This window comes from Bos grunniens, chromosome 25, assembly GCF_055505025.1.
Source record: "Bos grunniens cultivar Pamir isolate PY7600 chromosome 25, Bosgru_T2T1.0, whole genome shotgun sequence".
In the NCBI taxonomy this organism is placed as follows: Eukaryota; Metazoa; Chordata; class Mammalia; order Artiodactyla; family Bovidae; genus Bos; species Bos grunniens.
Window position 1 is genome coordinate 9,280,671 of NC_141189.1, and position 16,843 is coordinate 9,297,513.

Sequence of the window (16,843 nt, forward strand, 5' to 3'; positions counted from 1 at the left end):
TTTACAGATGGGGAAACCGAGGCAAATAACTTTTACAAGCAGTAGAACCGGAATCTCTGGTCTTCGAGTCAAGGTGGGAGGCCAGTTGTTTGTACTAGAGAGGGCATTTGCTTAGTGCACTGAGCTGTATTGGGTTCAGCTGTGCTCACCACGCCCCCCATTTATCAGCAGAGAAATAATAAATAATCCTCCCACCCGCTCAGCACATCGTGCAGGGATGTCACCCCCTTTTTGGAACCCTGACGGGCTGCCATGTTCTCTTCTTTGTCTGGGCTAATGTGGCAGTGGCGACGTCTCAGGTCTCAGCTGGCTTCCGCAGCAGTAGAGCCTTCAGCAGTTACAAGAGTAGCTGCTCTTTCTAAGGCATTCTTCTGCTCAGAAACCATCAGGGGAGGGACTTCCTTGGTGGGCCAGTGGCTAAGACTGTGCTCCCAATGCAGAGGCCTGGGTTTGACACCTGGTTAGGGAACATGCTGCAACAAAGATTCTGCATGGGCTTCCCTGGTGGCTCAGTGGTGGAGAATCTCTGCCTGCGATGCAATAGATGCCAGTCTTATCCCTGGTCTGGGAAGATCCCACATTTTACGGAGTAACTGGTCCCCTGCGCTGTAACTATTGAGCCTGTGTCCTAGAGCCCAGGAGCTGCAACAAGAGAAGCCACCACAATGAGAAGCCCTTGAATTGCAACAAAGTGTAGCCCCCCACTCGCTGCAACTAGAGAAAAGCCCGTGCAACAACGAAGACCCAGCACAGCCAAAAACAAGCAAATGAAATTATATATATATATATATATGATCCTGCATGCTGAAACGAGGATTAAAGATCCTGCATGCTAAGACCAAAGACAGCCAAACAAATAAAATAGCTTATCTGTTTAAAAACAAACAAACATCAAGGGGAATTCCCTGGTGGTCCAGTGGTTAGGACTCTGCGTTCTCACTGGTGAGGGTCCTGAGTCAATTTCTGTTGGGGAACTAAGATCCTATAAGGCATGTGGTGCAGACCAACCAGGCACCCCTAAAGACTACACTACACACCTCCCTTCAGGTCCTTACCCTGAAGGAGGAAACAGACAGAACAGGCTCCATCTTGAAAGCAGGACTTCATCTTGGGCCGGGCTGTGGACTTTGAGCTCTACGCCCAGTATCTATGGAAATGACATACCAACTGGAAAACCAGGCACCCCGGATGGAAGAACCCCAGGGCTCATACCTAGACTCTCCATTGCCTAAAAGAATACCCTAATTATCTGTGTAACCAAATAGAATCATAAGTTCTATTATGCTTATTGGGGTATGACCACAGGCCTATTGATAATTGTCCACTGTTAACTACCCAGACTTAAGGCATATGAATCGTGGGTTAACTTTGTATCTTTCTCTTCCTTTGTTCAGACTAGTTTCAGGGAATTTGGGGACGTGGGTTTGGGCACGTACACTTAGGGTATATAAGGTTTTCACAAAAACTGGTTGGGGTCCTTGGCTAAGAGGAGACTCTGCCTTGGGCCCGCCGGTGTAATAAACTTCACTCCACTATCTGCATTGTCCTTCTGAGTGAGTTTGTTTCCTGGAACCCGTGGCTACAAAAACCCCTGCTACTTCCCACTGGGGAGCTGTGTTGTTCTTCAGTCACTCAGTCTTGTCTGACTCTGCGACCCTGTGGACTGCAGCACACCAGGCTTCTCTGTCCTTCACCATCTCCCGGAACTTGCTCAAACTCATGTCCATTGGGTTGGTGATGCCGTCCAACCATCTCGTCCTCTGTCATCCCCTTCTCCTGCTTTCAGTGCTGTGCCACCATCCAAATAGCCAGTTGGCCATCCTCCACATCTTTTAAGGTCCAGGATAACTGCCACCTTTTTCTCAAACCTCTCCAGATTTACCCAGTTGAAACTAATCTCTTCCACCCCATGTTCTCAAAGCATTTGTCAAGAGTCCGACCTTCTATATGTCCACCATAGGCTGGATGTTCCTGGAAGCCCCTGGTCATGTTTTGTTCATCTGGTGCAAAGAGCAATAGTAATTTTACTTAATGATCATGGAGAGAGTCAGGCACCAGCTGAGGCTTAGGTGTCAGTTCAGCTGGTGGCTGGGTCACTCCTTCAAGGACATGGTACCTGGGCCAGCCAGGGTTACACTGGCTTCTCCCCTACCTCCTTAGGACAAGCCTGATGGAGTCAGTACAGTTACAAGCATCCTAATTACATGGCATCATCAATGCCTTGCCTAATAAAGTGGCCCCCATCTTGAGCCAGCTGGTGATAGGCCGGTGTTTTGTTCTAATCTGGGGAGGGCTCTGAGGTCATTGGGGACTCTAAACACACCAGGTGGTGTAATCATTTGTTGCCAGCATAGTCATTAGGGGAGTGAGGAAAACATCTGAGCACTGGAGAGGGGGTTGGCCTAAGGTCTGGGAGGGGTCCTTGGAGGAGAATGGGCAGGATGTTTTTCTAGAATTGGTGGGTAAATGGGAAGGGGGTTGACGTCATGTTAGTGATTCAGAAGCGTAACATTTCAAAGGTGGTTTCAAGTGAGTCCCCACCCCACCTCAGCCTGCTGTCTAACTGGGTAACCTGAACCTGGCCCTCAGCCCTTGACCATCTGCCTCCGGCTGGAGCCCTGGGTCTAGGGGCAGAAGCAGTCTTGAGATGTTTCTGAGTTCTGGGCCCCAGCTGTATCACGTGGCTGGTTAGGGCCTGGCTGGCTGGCAAGCAGAAAAACCAGTTGGCTTGAGGTTTTCACTTGAACACTCCAGAAAAAGCTGTGGGGCCAGGAGAGGGGTTTTCGCTACCTTGGAGGGACTCTGATGATGGGGTGTTGGGGAGGGGTCCACCTGAGGGCTGCCCACCCCTCCCTTCCAGCATGTCAGGAATGGGCCAGTGGACTCGCTGGCGGTTGGTGAGGGTCTCCCTCTTGGGGAAAGTGGCAAGCCCCTGATATACTGAGGCTGATGAAAGGGAAGAAGCGGGGTACAGAACGAGGATGCTCTATGTCTGCGATGGCTTTCCACTTCCGCATCTCTGTTCCAGTGGTCCAACCTCCCTGGGAAGGGGGAGGGTGTTAGCACCCTCATTTTACTGCTGAGAGAACGGAGACGCGGGGGGTGAAGTGACCCAGCTGCAGTCACACAGTCCCCGCTTGGCCCAGCCCGAAGTCCTTCCCGGGTTGTGACTCCCAGTCAGTGCTCCGGGGATTTCGTCACCACCCATCTGGCTGGGGACGGAGAGCCAGGAGGGTGGGGCCTGCAGCGGCAGGGACACTGAGGTGTTGAATGGGTTAAGACAGGGAGGCGGCGGGTGTCCCTTAACCGCACCTGGCCCAGTATCGGTCACGTGGCCGGGGTTTCACCTGCCCCGCTGAGCAGGGACAATCAAGCTGCTTGTTTTGCGATTGATCACCATGGTGACAGGAGTGTGCCTGGGGAGGTCACCAGGGCAAATTCCTGCCCCCCCCACAACTGCCCCATAGGGTAGGGGTGTCAGTCAGTCAGGCTGGGGTCGCTGAGGCTCCTGAGAGACCCCTTACGGTTTCCCCTGGGTCTGCCCCAGTGAGTGGCCCCGCTCACCCTGTGACACCCGTCTGGCCTCTTCCCACAACACTCCCCATCCTCAACCCAGCTTCTCTCTTCCTAGATTTTGAGCCCCAGGGTATTAAATTGCCAAGACTTTGTCTTGTTTAATCCACACAGGAGCAGTAGTAATCCCCTGTGCCTCCGCCCCACCACACACACACTCAGGGAACACTTTGAGAACGTTTGCTCCTGCCTGCCTTCATTCAACAATCGACAGATATTCCTGGAGCCTCTCGCCTTTATAGACACAGGCACCGTTCTGGAGATGGGGCAGCGGGGTGGGGGCTCGGGGGCGGGGGGCGGGGTTTCCTCAGTGGCTCAGGCAGTCAAAAAACATCTGCCTGCAATGCAGGAGAACAGGGTTTGATCCCTGGGCTGGGAAGATCCCCTGGAGAAGGGCATGGCAACCCATTCCAGTATTCTGGCCTGGAGAATTCCACGGACAGAGGAGCCTGGCGGGTTACAGTCCGTGGGGTCACAAACAGCTGGACACGACTGAGCATCTAACACCTTTCTGAAGACAGCCAGTGAACTGAACAACAGACTAATGAGCCACACCACAGTGGATGTGTGTTAGTGAGAGCTTCCCTGGTGGCTCCGTGATAAAGAACCCACCTGCAATGCAGGAGACCCGGGTTCAATCCCAGGGTCGGGAAGATCCCCTGAAGAAGGAAATGGCAACCCACTCCAGCATTCCGGCCTGGGAAATCCTGTGGACAGAGGAGCCTGGCCGACTACAGTCCATGGGATCGCAGAGTTGGACAGGACTGAGCGACTGACACCCACCCCTGGTTTGTTATTTCTTTTCTTTGGAGCAGATGGCGAGGAGACTCCTGGGGACCTGTGCAGAGGAAAGAGACTGCACGTTATCATCCTCCAGTCCTGCTGTCCAGAACACCTCTGGGGACACTTTCTGCCACCTCCAGGCCTGACCTGTGAGTCCTCCCCTCTAAGCTTCCCGCCGGCCCCCAGCTCCTCGTCTCCTGCTTTCACCTACTGGCTCCTTGCTCCAGAACCCCCGACAGGCCCTGCTCCAGAACCCCCGACAGGCCCTGCTAACTTTTGTCAACATTTTTCCTACCTCACGTGCACACTGTACTCCCAGTAACAGCCTCATCACACACACAGATTCTTAAAGTAGGTCGAGTGAGGACACCTCCTCTTTTGAGGGTGGAGGAGTCTGTGTTTTGAAATCAGCAGCCTACACTCCCCTACACTCCCCTTGAGAAACAACAGCCAGCATAACGCACATGAGCCTCCTCTGCCTGCATTTTGGAGCTTTCATTTCATTTTGGAGCCTTCTGTGCCAGGCACTGCAGATGCAGGGGAGAACTCCGATCCACTCACACACCTGACGGTGGGGAAGACATGAACGGATGTGTGATCACACGCCCAGTAAATATGCAAAGGAGAGGGAGCGCATCAAACCGAAAAATGTGACTGGCCCTGCAGAAGTAACGCTTGGATGGAGATAAGAAGGAGTGGGACTCAGTCAGGACTGCTCAAAGGACTCAGTAACTTCGGTGAGGAGGTTACAGTAGAGGAGGATGTTCCAGAAGTGGGGACTCCATGTGCAATGGCAAAGCCGTCCTGTTTCTCAAGATTGAATCAGGACTCATTTCTGATGCCTCCTTCCTTACCTCCCCCACCCCGAAGCAGTCCCTCACCTACTTCTGCTGATTTTTATCTCCCAGATATCTCTGAGATCCATTGGCTTCTGTCCATCTCCAGAGCCCCATCACTCCCCTCCATCACTGTCACCTTCTCACTGGACTTGTCCATTTCAGTCTCCATAGTCATTTCCCTACACAGTAGGAAGCTTGATCTCTCCAAACACATATTTCTGTGTTAATCCAGTTTTTTTCCCCCTATTTTTTTGTGCTCTGGGTTCTGTGTTCAATGCTCCTGGGGATACATATGGCAAATGTTCAGTTGCCCAGTGGTGTCTGACTCTTTGTGACCCCATGGACCACAGCACACCAGGCTTCTCTATCCTTCACCATCTCCCGGAATTTGCTCAAACTTATGTGCATTGAGTCAGTGATGCCATCCAACCATCTCATCCTCTGTTGCCCCCTTCTCCTGCTCCTTTCAATCTTTCCCAGCATCAGGGTCTCGGAATAATAGAAAAGCTGGTCTCTGTGTTTCAAAAGCTGAAGTCCAGAGGGGAAGAAGATGCCTCAGTAGTGTTAACTATCTTGGCCAAGAATGCCAAGGGGGGTCTGCCACTTACCTCTTAGCAGGGTCCCCAGAAAGAAGTGGCTCAGGGGTTTACTAGGCAGGCAAGACCATAGGCAGCTTGCAAAATCATTCTCAGCTCTGACCCCAAAGCAGACACAGTGCAAACCACAGGACCAAAAGGGTCGGGGGGACAAGATGGTGATGTTTTAGCAGGGATCACTGTTGCCTGAGGTCTGGATACTGTCCAGCCTGGCCGCCCTCCCAGCCTCCTCCCTCATCTACCCGCTTCTCCACATGTGTGTGCTTGCTAAGTAGCTTCAGTCATGGCCAACTGTTTGTGATCCCATGAACTATAGCCCACCAGGCTCCTCTATCCATGGGATTCTTCAGGCAAGAATACTGGAGTGGGTTGCCATGCCCTCTGCCAGGGGATCTTCCCAATCGAGGGATTGAAACTGCATCTCTTATGTCTGCTGCATTGGCAGGCAGGTTCTTTACCACTAGGGCCACCTGGGAAGCCCCCCGCCCCGCCGTCTGCCATACCCCCAGCAAATTTGACCCTGCTGAATATCCTGGAATTGTAGTCCAGCCTCAGAAAGATTGAAGTCCATCCTCTTTCTAACTGCCTCAGCAGAATGGAGCATCAAGGAAATAACATTATTGCACTGCTCAGTTTATGGACTGACTTTCATAATTGCCACAATGCCATATACACTGATTTCCTTTATGAATCAACAATCCAATAATTCATTCCACAAATATTTACCAAGCACCTGCAGTTACCAAATATGAATTTTAGAGCCAGGGATGTGGCAATTACGTGGCCCTCTTCCTCAAGGAACACAAAAAGGCAACCCCTGCTGCCAACCTATCTACTCTCAAGTGGCGAAGACAGGCCATCAACAAAGAAACAAGCAAATAAATTTGTAAGTACAAATTGTGTTAAGTTCAGTGGGCAGGGTGCTGTGTTCAGTAGTAACAGGGGTAGAGGATATTAAGTAGGGTGATAAGGAAAGTTCTCAGGTAAGATGAAGTTTGGAGGATAAGAAGGAGGCAGTCATACAAACATCAGGGAAAAGTGTTTTAGGCAGTGGGAATAGTATGTGCAAAGGCCCTGAGGTACATAAGACTGTATCTTGTTAGAAGAACAGAGAAGAAGGCAGAGGAAGCTCAGGCAGAGAAAACAAGAGGAGAAAGGCATATAGGAGGTAGGCTAGGGTGGGTCCATGTACGGGTCCATTATTAAAGAGAAATGAGAGCCAGTAAGGGTTTAAGTTTCAGAGAAGGCAATGGCACCCCACTCCAGTACTCTTGCCTGGAAAATCCCATGGACGGAGGAGCCTGGTGGGCTGCAGTCCATGGGGTCACTAAGAGTCGGACACAACTGAGCAACTTAACTTTCACTTTCCACTTTCATGCATTGGAGAAGGAAATGGCAACCCACTCCAGTGTTCTTGCCTGGAGAATCCCAGGGACGGGGGAGCCTGGTGGGCTGCCGACTATGGGGTCACACAGAGTCGGACACGACTGAAGTGGTGTAGCAAGGGTTTAAGTAGGCATCCCTGGTGGCTCAGTAGTAGTACCATTCCAGTATTATTGCCATGGACAGAGAAACCTGGCAGGCTACAATCCATGGGGGGCACAAAAGAGTTGGACACAACTCAGCCACTAAACAACAACAAGGGTTTAAGCAGGGAGAGACATATTTTCCATTTTCTTTTATTTTACTTGTTTTTTAAGACTGTGCCCTGCAGTATGCGGGATCTTAGTTCTCCAGCCAAGGATGGAACCTGTGCCCCCTGCGTTAGGAGCACAAAGTCTTAACTACTGGGCTGCCAGAGACTCCCCTGGATGAAGAATTAGATGGGGAAAAAAAAAAAGAATTTAGATGGGTAGAGAGGAAGATGGTACAAAGGAAAAGGAAGAGATCAAGGACAACCCCGTTTCTGAGGGTAGTTGTGTCATTTATAGAGATGAGGAAGGCTGGAGAGGAATTTTTTTCTTTTCTTCCCTCTGTTGCTGCTGCTAAGTCGCTTCAGTCGTGTCCGACTCTGTGCGACCCCACAGATGGCAGCCCACCAGGCTCCCCCGTCCCTGGGATTCTCCAGGCAAGAACACTGGAGTGGGTTGCCATTTCCTTTTTCCCTCTAAAGCGTACCAATAGTAAGGGAGAATCCAGAGTTCCACTTGAGGTATGTTAAGTTTTCGAAGCCCGTGAGATACCATGATAGTTAGTATTTACTGAGTTTAACATGCCAAGCACTGTTCCCACTGCTACATATTCATTGACTCATTTACCCCTCATAATGACAGTGAGAGGGTATGTGTATTATTTAGCCCCTCCTTTAACAGCTGAGAGAACTGAGCCGCAGAGGGGTTAATTAATCACCCATGGTCACACAGCTTGGAAACTGCAGGGCCAGGATCCAAACCCAAATGGTTGGGCCCAAGGGCCACACTGTTAACCACTGCCCTCCACTGTCGTCGAGGCATTCGGGACACAGGCGATGCAGGCAGTGGGGGGCTTGGAGGAGAGGTGTCGGGGCTGGAGGGTGTTAAAGGCGAGGGAATGGGAGAGACACTCAAAGGGGATGATGGTGCACTGGAGGAAGAGAAGAGGACTGAAGACAGAGGATCCTGGGAAGACGACAAGGAAGGGATAAGGACGGGATGTGTAGAGGGAGGAGGAAGGCGAGGCTGGTGTCACAAAGGCCAAGACAGGGGAGAGTTCAGAAGGGGAGAGCGAGCAATCAGCCGTGTCAAAAGTTGCTGAGAGCATTTAGAGTACACTCTGGATAGAAAAGTTAAGTGACCGTTGGCCGTGGCAACCTGGAGGCCTCTGGGACCTTGCCAGGAGCAGCTTGGAGTGGAGAAAAAAAGGGTGGGGGCAGGAGCAGACAGGAGTGGCCGAGGGGCAAGTGGGGAGGAAGCAAAAGCAGGGGTGAGATACCGCTTGACATGAACAGAGAAATGGGCGGCATCTCTTTGGAGACGTGAAGGCAAGGAGACTTTTATTTTTTAAGATGGGAGATATTCAATCATGTTTATATGTTGATGTGAAGGATATAGTAGAGAGCGGGTGGAGTTTGACAATGCAAGAGAAAGAAGGTATTTCAGAGGGAGATTTTTTTTTTTCTGTCTACCTTTTAAAATTTTTATTTTTAAAATTAAAAAAATTTTAATTTATTTTTATTATTTATTTATTTAATTTACTTTGTAGGATCTAACTTTTAAAATTCTGGTAAATTTTATTTTGGCTGTGCTGCATGGCTTTCGAGATCTTAGTTCCCTGACCAGGGATCGAACCCAGGCCCATGGCAGTGAAAACCATTGGACCACCAGGGAATTCCCTGGCTCTACCTGTAAAAAAAAAAACACCTTTTTATAATGGAAAATTTTAAAGCATACCTGAAGGGAGATAGGATCACCATCACCCAGTTTCAACAATTGTGATGAATTCAACAATTCAACAACTCAAAGCCAATCTTGTTTCATTTGTCCCCATGTATCTCCTGTCTCATCTCCACATTATTTTGAAGTAAATATCACACATTATACTATTTCATCTGTAAATAGTTCTAATGTTTCTCTAAAAGCTAAGGACTTTTCTGTTTTTTAAACATAAACCACTGTATCATTTACATCAGGGATCCCCAACTGCTAGGCCATGATGGACCAGTATCAGCCTGCGGTCTGTTAGCCACCTGGCCATACAGCAGGAGGTAAACGGCTGGCCAGAAAGCGAAGTTTCATCTGTATTTACAGCTGAGCTCTCCTTCCTTAATGCGCTTGAATCATCCTGAAACCATCCCCTCACCTGTCCATGGAAAAATTGTCTTCCACGAAACTGGCCCCTGGTGCCCAAAAGGTTGGGGATGACTGATTTACATGCTTTGTGTTAGTCCCTCAGTCATGTCCAACTCTTTGTGACCCCATGGACTATAGCCTGCCAGCCTGCCCTGTCCATGGAATTCTCCAGGCAAAAATACTGGAGTGGGTTGCCATTCCCTCTCCAGGAGATCTTCCAGGGATCGAACTCAGGTCTCCTGCATTGGAGGTAGATTCTTTACTGTCTGAGCCATCAGGAACAGTGACTTATATACTTTAAAGAGTAATAATTTCTTAATGTTATCAATTATCCATTCAATGTTCACTTTTCTAATTGTCTCACAAATGCCATACTTTATTTTAACAGGTTGAATCTGGAATCAGTTGAGACCCACATCCGTGGTTGGTTGATAAGTCTTTTGTTCTTTTTTGATCTACTGGTCCCTACACCTCATTTTCTTTTTTTAAAGTTTTTTATTGATGAAGAATCCATTTGTCTGATAGAGTTCTCCGCATCTGAATTTTGCTGACTGTATTCTGTGTATGTATGTGTTCCTCTCTCTTTTGCATGTGCTGTAAATTTGTCTTCTGATCAAGAAATTGACAAGATTTAGAGTTCATTTAGGAGAAGGCAATGGCACCCCACTCCAGTACTCTTGCCTGGAAACTCCCATGGATGGAGGAGCCTGGTAGGCTGCAGTCCATGGAGTCGCTAAGAGTCAGACATGACTGAGCAACTTCACTTTCACTTTTCACTTTCATGCATTGGAGAAGGAAATGGCAATCCACTCCAGTGTTCTTGCCTGGAGAATCCCAGGGATGGGGGAGCCTGGTGGGCTGCCATCTATGGGGTCGCACAGAGTTGGACACGACTGAAGCGACTTAGCAGCAGCAGCAGCATAGTTCATTTATTTATGATTTTTATTTTTCTTCAAGACTATTTAACAAGAGATGTTGAACTTGATTCTTCTTTTATGGCAGCCAAGTCATACTAGTTAGGACACCTTTGGCTGGAAACCCCAGGTCAAACCAGCTTAACCAATGAGAAAACCCACATCTCCCACAACCAGAGATCTAGAGGAACTTGAGAGCCCCAAAGAGGAGGCAGTTACTGGATAGAAAATGTTTCCAGGGCTCCAAGTTCCTCCTCTCCAGATAGAGGTCCTCCTCATTGGTCTCAATCCTCAGGCTTGTTCTCTTTGGGGTTCAAGTTGGTGATAGAATTTGATGTCACCACCTGCCTGAAGAACATCTGGGGAAGGAGGGGAGTGACTTCTTTCTTAGGCAAGTGGAGGCTGCCTGCTGCCTGGCAACAGACCTTCCCTTCTGTCTGATAGGCTGCAACTGTCACATGCCCACTCTGAGCTAATAACCATGGAAGGAAGAGACCAACAGCCACCGGCTTAGGCTAATCAGGAGTTATCATTGAAGCTGGAGGTGGGGGTGTATTCCAGTTATCTAAAAATGTATAAGATGAATATCCTATATCCTTGGACACTGAGTATTTCTGAACAATGTTACTTAGAAGTGGAATTGCTAGATCTCAGACTTTTTATATTTATAAGGTCTTTATTTTTTATAGAAGTGGTCAAATTGCCCTCCAAAAAATCAGTTATTGTATCAATATATATATACTGCACCAACTAGGGAAAAGGAAAACAAGAGTCAGAGGAGTGCAGTGGTTAATAACTTGGGTTCTAGCAAATCAGATACCTGTGTTCAAAGCCCAGCACCTCTGTGTGATATCTGTGTGAAGTCTGGACAACTAGTGTAACTTCTCTGTGCCTCAGTTTTCCTATCTGTAAAATGGGGATGGTGCTAATAATGCCACTATTCAGACACTTGCTCTTAGACATTGTTAGTTATTATTCTATCATATGGGATATCATCAAAGTGCAGGTTACTGTCCCCAAATCCATTTTCTACTCTTGTCTGTGTTTCTGGGAGGTTCACCTTTGCAGGATGTATTAGCCTTGCCTTCTGGCTTCTGAAGGTGAGAAGAGAGAGAGGTGCTGGCCTATTCTTTTCCCCTGCTGCTCCCTGGTTTGCTGTGGTTCCAGCAGAGGGTGTGCCCTCCTACAGCCGTGGCTACTGTCTGGTAACCCTATTTCCCACAGCTCCATGTTTCAACCTGGCTCCTGTAACTCAGCTTCCTCCCATTGCTTCTTTAGGCTTACGGGTGATAAAGGGTCCCCACTATTGTTAGTTTCTTGATACCTCAATATTCTTTACTAAATTCCCTAGCTCTACCCATGCCTCTCTATACATAGTCCCTCCATAAAGTCTCATTAAAACACAGCATGTGAGACTTTCCTGGTGGTCCAGTGGTTAAGAATCCACCTTGCAATGCAGAGGACTCGACTCCGATCCCTGGTCGAGGAACTAAGATTCCACATGCCACAGAGCAATGCAGCTGGCGCACGGCAACGACTGAGCCTTTGTGCTGCAACTATGAAGCCCACAGGCCTAGAGACCTTGCTCTGCAACGAGAAGCCACTGCAGTGAGAAGCTCACACACCACAACTGGAGAGTAGCCCTCCCTCGCTGCAGCCAGAGAAAGCCTGAGCGCAGCGAGGAAGACCCAGTGCAGCCAGAAATAAATGCAAAATAAACAAAAATTAAAAACAAAAACATAACAGGGAAAAATTGATTTCACTTAGAGAATTTAGAGAAATAACACTAAATAGGGAAGTTGTGCATCTTTTCATACCTTTATTAGGATAAATAGTTACTTTTATAGTTGCTTCTTTTCCTTTGCAGATTATTCTTTTGGATTGCTATACTTTCTCTTATTGTTTTGCAGCAACGCTTTTTTACTCTAATGAAAAGTTTTTAAAATTAGAGGATAATTTCTTTACAATATCGTGATGGTTTTTGCCATGTATCAACATGAATCGACGTTAGGGATACGTATGTCCCCTCCCTCTTGAACCCCCCCAACTCCCTCCCCGTCCCACCCTTCTAGGCTGTCACAGAGCACTGACTTTGGGAGGAACTCTTCATATTAGATATTTTAAGCATTTTTTTCTGTTACATATGATGTAAACGTTTCTCCCTGTTTCTTGCTTATCATTGACATTTGTTGATTTTTCTCTGCTACATAATTTTTTATTGTGGGAAAAATACCACACAATGTAAAATATACCACCTTCAATTCAGTTCAGTTCAGTTGCTCGTCTTATCTGACTCTTTGCGACCACGTGGACTGCAGCATGCCAGGCTTCCCTTGTCCATCATCAACTCCCGGAGTTTGCTCAAACTCATGTCCATCGAGTCTGTGATGCCATCCAACCATCTCATCCACTATTGCCCCTTCTCCTTCTGCCCTCAAGCTTTCCCAGCATCAGGTCAGTTCTTTGCATCAGGTGGCCAAAGTATTGGAGTTTCAGCTTCAGCATCAGTCCTTCCAATAAACATTCAGGACTGACTTCCTTTAGGGTTAACTGGTTTGATCTCCTTGCAGTCCAAGGGACTCTCAGGGGTCTTCTCCAACACCACAGTTCAAAAGCATCAATATACCACCTTAATCATGGGGTATAGCTCAGTCATTTTAAATAAATCTATATTAGTGTGAAACATATATTCAGAACCTTTTCACCTGAAAATCTGAAACTATAATCATTAAAGGACAACACCCCTTTTCCTCCTCTTCCTGCCCTTGGGAGCTATCATTCTACTTTCAAATTTATCATTGAATTTGACTATTCTATGTATTTCATATAAGTGGAATCATACAGTATTTGTCTTTTCATGGCTGGATTATTTCAATGTAGCACATGTCCTCAAGGCTCATCCATGTGATAGCATGTGTCAAAATTTTCCTCAAAATATTCAGTTAAGGCTGAATAATATTTCATTTTACGTTTATACCACATTTTGCTTGTCCATTCATTCATAGGTGGACAATTGCATTCCATCTCTTGACTATTGTGAATAGTACAGTGAACATAGGTGTGCAAATATCTGTTCAAAACCCTGCTTTCAACTCTTTGGGGTATATACCCAGAAGTGGCATTATTGGGTCTTATGGTAGCTCGATTTAAAATTTCTTACTCCCACACTGTTTTCCCCAGTAGCTGTGCCATGTTCCATTCCCACCAACAGGTCATAGAAGTTCCAGTTTCTCCATATGCTTGCCAACAGTTGTTATTTTGTTGGCTTTTTTTTTTTCTTCAAGTTTTAGGAATTCTCTATATAATCTGGATATTAATCATATATCAGATATATGATTTGCAAATATATTGCAAATCCATCCTGTGGATTGCTTTTTCATTCTGTCCACAGTGCGTTTTGATGCATGAAATTTAAATTTTCATCAAGTCAAATTTGACTATTCTTTTCTTTTGCTGCCTGTGCCTTTGATGTCACATTCAAGAAACTGTCACCAAATCCAATGATGCAAAGTTTTGCCCCACATTCCTCAAAAAGTTTTATTGTTTTACCTTTTGTGTTTACGTCTTTGACCTAGCGTGAGTTAGTTTTTGTATATGGCGTTAGGCAAGGGTCCAACTTCATCCTTTCGCTTGTGGTGATCCAGGTGAAAAAATTGTTCTTTCCTTGTTGAGTGTTCTTGGCATCCTTATTGAAACTCATTTGAGATTTTTGTGCGTATGTGAGAGAGTTTATTTCTGAGTTCTCTCTTCTATTTCATTTGTCTCTATGTCTGTCTTTATGCTGCTACCACACTGATCTGATTACTCTAACTTTGTAATATTTTCAAATCCAGAAGTGCAGACCCTTCAACTTTGTTCTTCTTTTTGGCTATTCAGTTCCCTTGAGAGTCCATATGAATTTCAGGATGAACTTTTCTATTTCTGTAAAAAAAAAAAAAAAAATGGGATTTTTCATTGTATTGAAACTGTAGATCACTGGGTGACATGGATCTCTGAGCAATTATAAGTCTTTCAATGCATAAACATGGGATGTCTTTCCATCTATTTGTGCTTAATTTCTTTCAGTAGTTTTTTGTGTACAACTCTTTCACCTCCTGGCTTAGGCTTTATTTCTAAGACTTTTATTCATTTTGATGCTATTGTAAGTGGCATTGTTTTCTTAACTTCCTTTTCGGTTTATTTATTTTATATTTTTTATGCACTCAAATCTTATCATCTTTTCTTTCACTTTTGGGGTTTGTGTCTTGCTTAGGGAGGCCTTCCTCAGTTTGATATTATAAGAACACTCTGCATTGCCTTCTAGTTCATTCCTAGTTTGTTTCGTTGTGTTAAACCCTTAATCCATCCAGATTTTCAGTGAATTGCCAACTCCCTGGTGATGATTAGAACGTGGACAGAAGGCAAGGTGGAAGGATAGGGACCGCAAAACGTGTTGGGACGTCCCTGGAGGTCCAGTGGTTAAGACCTCGCACTTCCGTTGCAAGGGGCATGGGCTCGATTCCTGCACACTGCACACTGCACACTGCACACTGAGACCCTGCACACTGCTGCACTGTGTTCGAGCCCTGCACCCCGCACAGCGAAAAGTTACTGTAGAGGCTGGAGGCGAGAGGGAGGGAGGAGGAGCAATAAAGGGGCAAAGGATTAAAAGGTACAAACTGCTAAGTGTGAAATAAGCTCCAAGGCTATGTCGTGCAACACGGGAAATATAGTCAATACTTCATAGTAATTACAAATGGAGTACAACCTTTAAAAATTGTGAATCACTATATTGTACACCTGTAACTTATGTAACATTACTGTGCATCAGCTGTACTTCAATAAAAGGAAAAAATGTGGGGGCTGGAACAACTCCAGGGGCTCCATTGTTGGGTCTGGGAAGGAGGCAGTGAAGGGCCTGGGATACAATACCAGCCAGAGAAATTTGGCTGGAATTGTCACTCCATGTCCCTATTCAATCTTTTCTCTTACTGACTTCCATACAAATTTTCAACTTCAGCCAGGTCGGCCTTTTGATCAACTCCTGACTTCTGGCCTGACTCTATGCCTTTGTCCAGTCTGTGATTCCTGCCTGGAAAACCTTTTCCTCTTAGCTCTGCCCATCTAAGGCAGATATGTTCAATTAAAGTGATAAAAGTATCTTTAACATGTAAAAGTGAAAGTTTTGCCGTTCCATATAAATATAATAAATATATCAAATGAAAAGCAGGCAAAGGCTATATCAAAGCAAGTCATAAAAAGAAATAGTCAGTCTATGTATCAGGCAGTCGATTCAGGTCTGCTTTGTAACCCAATTTGTATTTGTCAAGTTCCTACTTCATAAAGGAACTCTCCTTTGTACTTTACGAAGAATGCAAGGATAAGCAAGACTATTTCCATGATCAATAAATTTTACAATCTAGAAAAGAGATAGGACAGTACACAGATTGACCATAATTGACAAGAGAGAAAAGAAGTCTTGAAAAAGGAGTCCAAGAAGAGAGAGATTACGCAGAGTTCAGTTAGAAAAATTAATAAAGGGACTTTCCTGGTGGTCCAGTGGTTAAGAATCTGCCTGCCAATGCAGGCGGACGTGGGTTTGATCCCTGGTATGGGAAGATCCTACCTGCTGCCAGGCAACTAAGCCCACACACCGCAACTGCTGGGCCTGTGTGCCCTGGAGCCCAGGCTCTGAAACAAGAGAAGCCACGTCAGTCAGAAGCCCGCATACCGCAACTGGAGAGAAACTCCTGCTCGCTGCAACTAGAGAAAGCCTGCACTCAGCAACTATGACCCAGTGCAGCCAAAAATGAATAAATAAAAATTTGAAAAAGAGGGGATATATATAAACATAGATCTGTTCACTTTGCTGTACAGCAGAAACCAACATAGCACCCAATAAGATGTCAATAAATACACTCCAATATGCATGAATATAAATTAATAAGAAGTAATAAAAATTGATAATAATTAATAAAATTACTGGACTGTGTTAGTCACTTACTCAGTCATGTCCAACTCTTTGCAACCCCATGAACTGTAGCCCGCCAGGATCCTCTGCTCATGAAATTCTCCAGGCAAGAATACTGGAGTGGATTGCCATTCCCTTCTCCAGAAGAACTTCCCAACCCAGGGACTGAACCCTAGTCTCCTGCCTTGCAGGCAGATTCTTTACCATTAGAGCTACAGGGAAGTCTCCTCCATCAATGCAGGTAAGTAGTTTTGATTAGAACATTGTCTGGATCTAACAAAAACTCCATTAATGTTAAAAAAAAAAAAATAACAGGGGAGGATTGAGAGTATCAAGAGGGATTCTAGAGATGGAAGACCCTCTTGAGACTGTTACAGAAAGATGGTGACAGCCTGGTTGGAGTCCCGGCAGTGCAACTAGG

The 16,843-nt window shown here is 46.3% G+C and overlaps 2 long non-coding RNA genes across 2 annotated transcripts; one reads left to right on the plus strand and one right to left on the minus strand.

Moving 5' to 3' along the window:
* Nucleotides 1-4,066: 4,066 nt before the first annotated feature.
* On the minus strand, nt 4,067-4,938 carry LOC147344988 (uncharacterized). Its single transcript, XR_015154440.1, has 2 exons — nt 4,821-4,938; nt 4,067-4,411 (listed from the first exon to the last, which is right to left on the minus strand). It is a non-coding gene; the product is annotated as an uncharacterized LOC147344988 (long non-coding RNA).
* A 328-nt stretch (nt 4,939-5,266) lies between these two features.
* Nucleotides 5,267-16,433, plus strand: LOC147344989 (uncharacterized). The gene is made up of 2 exons (XR_015154439.1): nt 5,267-6,677; nt 9,947-16,433. It is a non-coding gene; the product is annotated as an uncharacterized LOC147344989 (long non-coding RNA).
* The last annotated feature ends 410 nt before the right edge of the window (nt 16,434-16,843 follow it).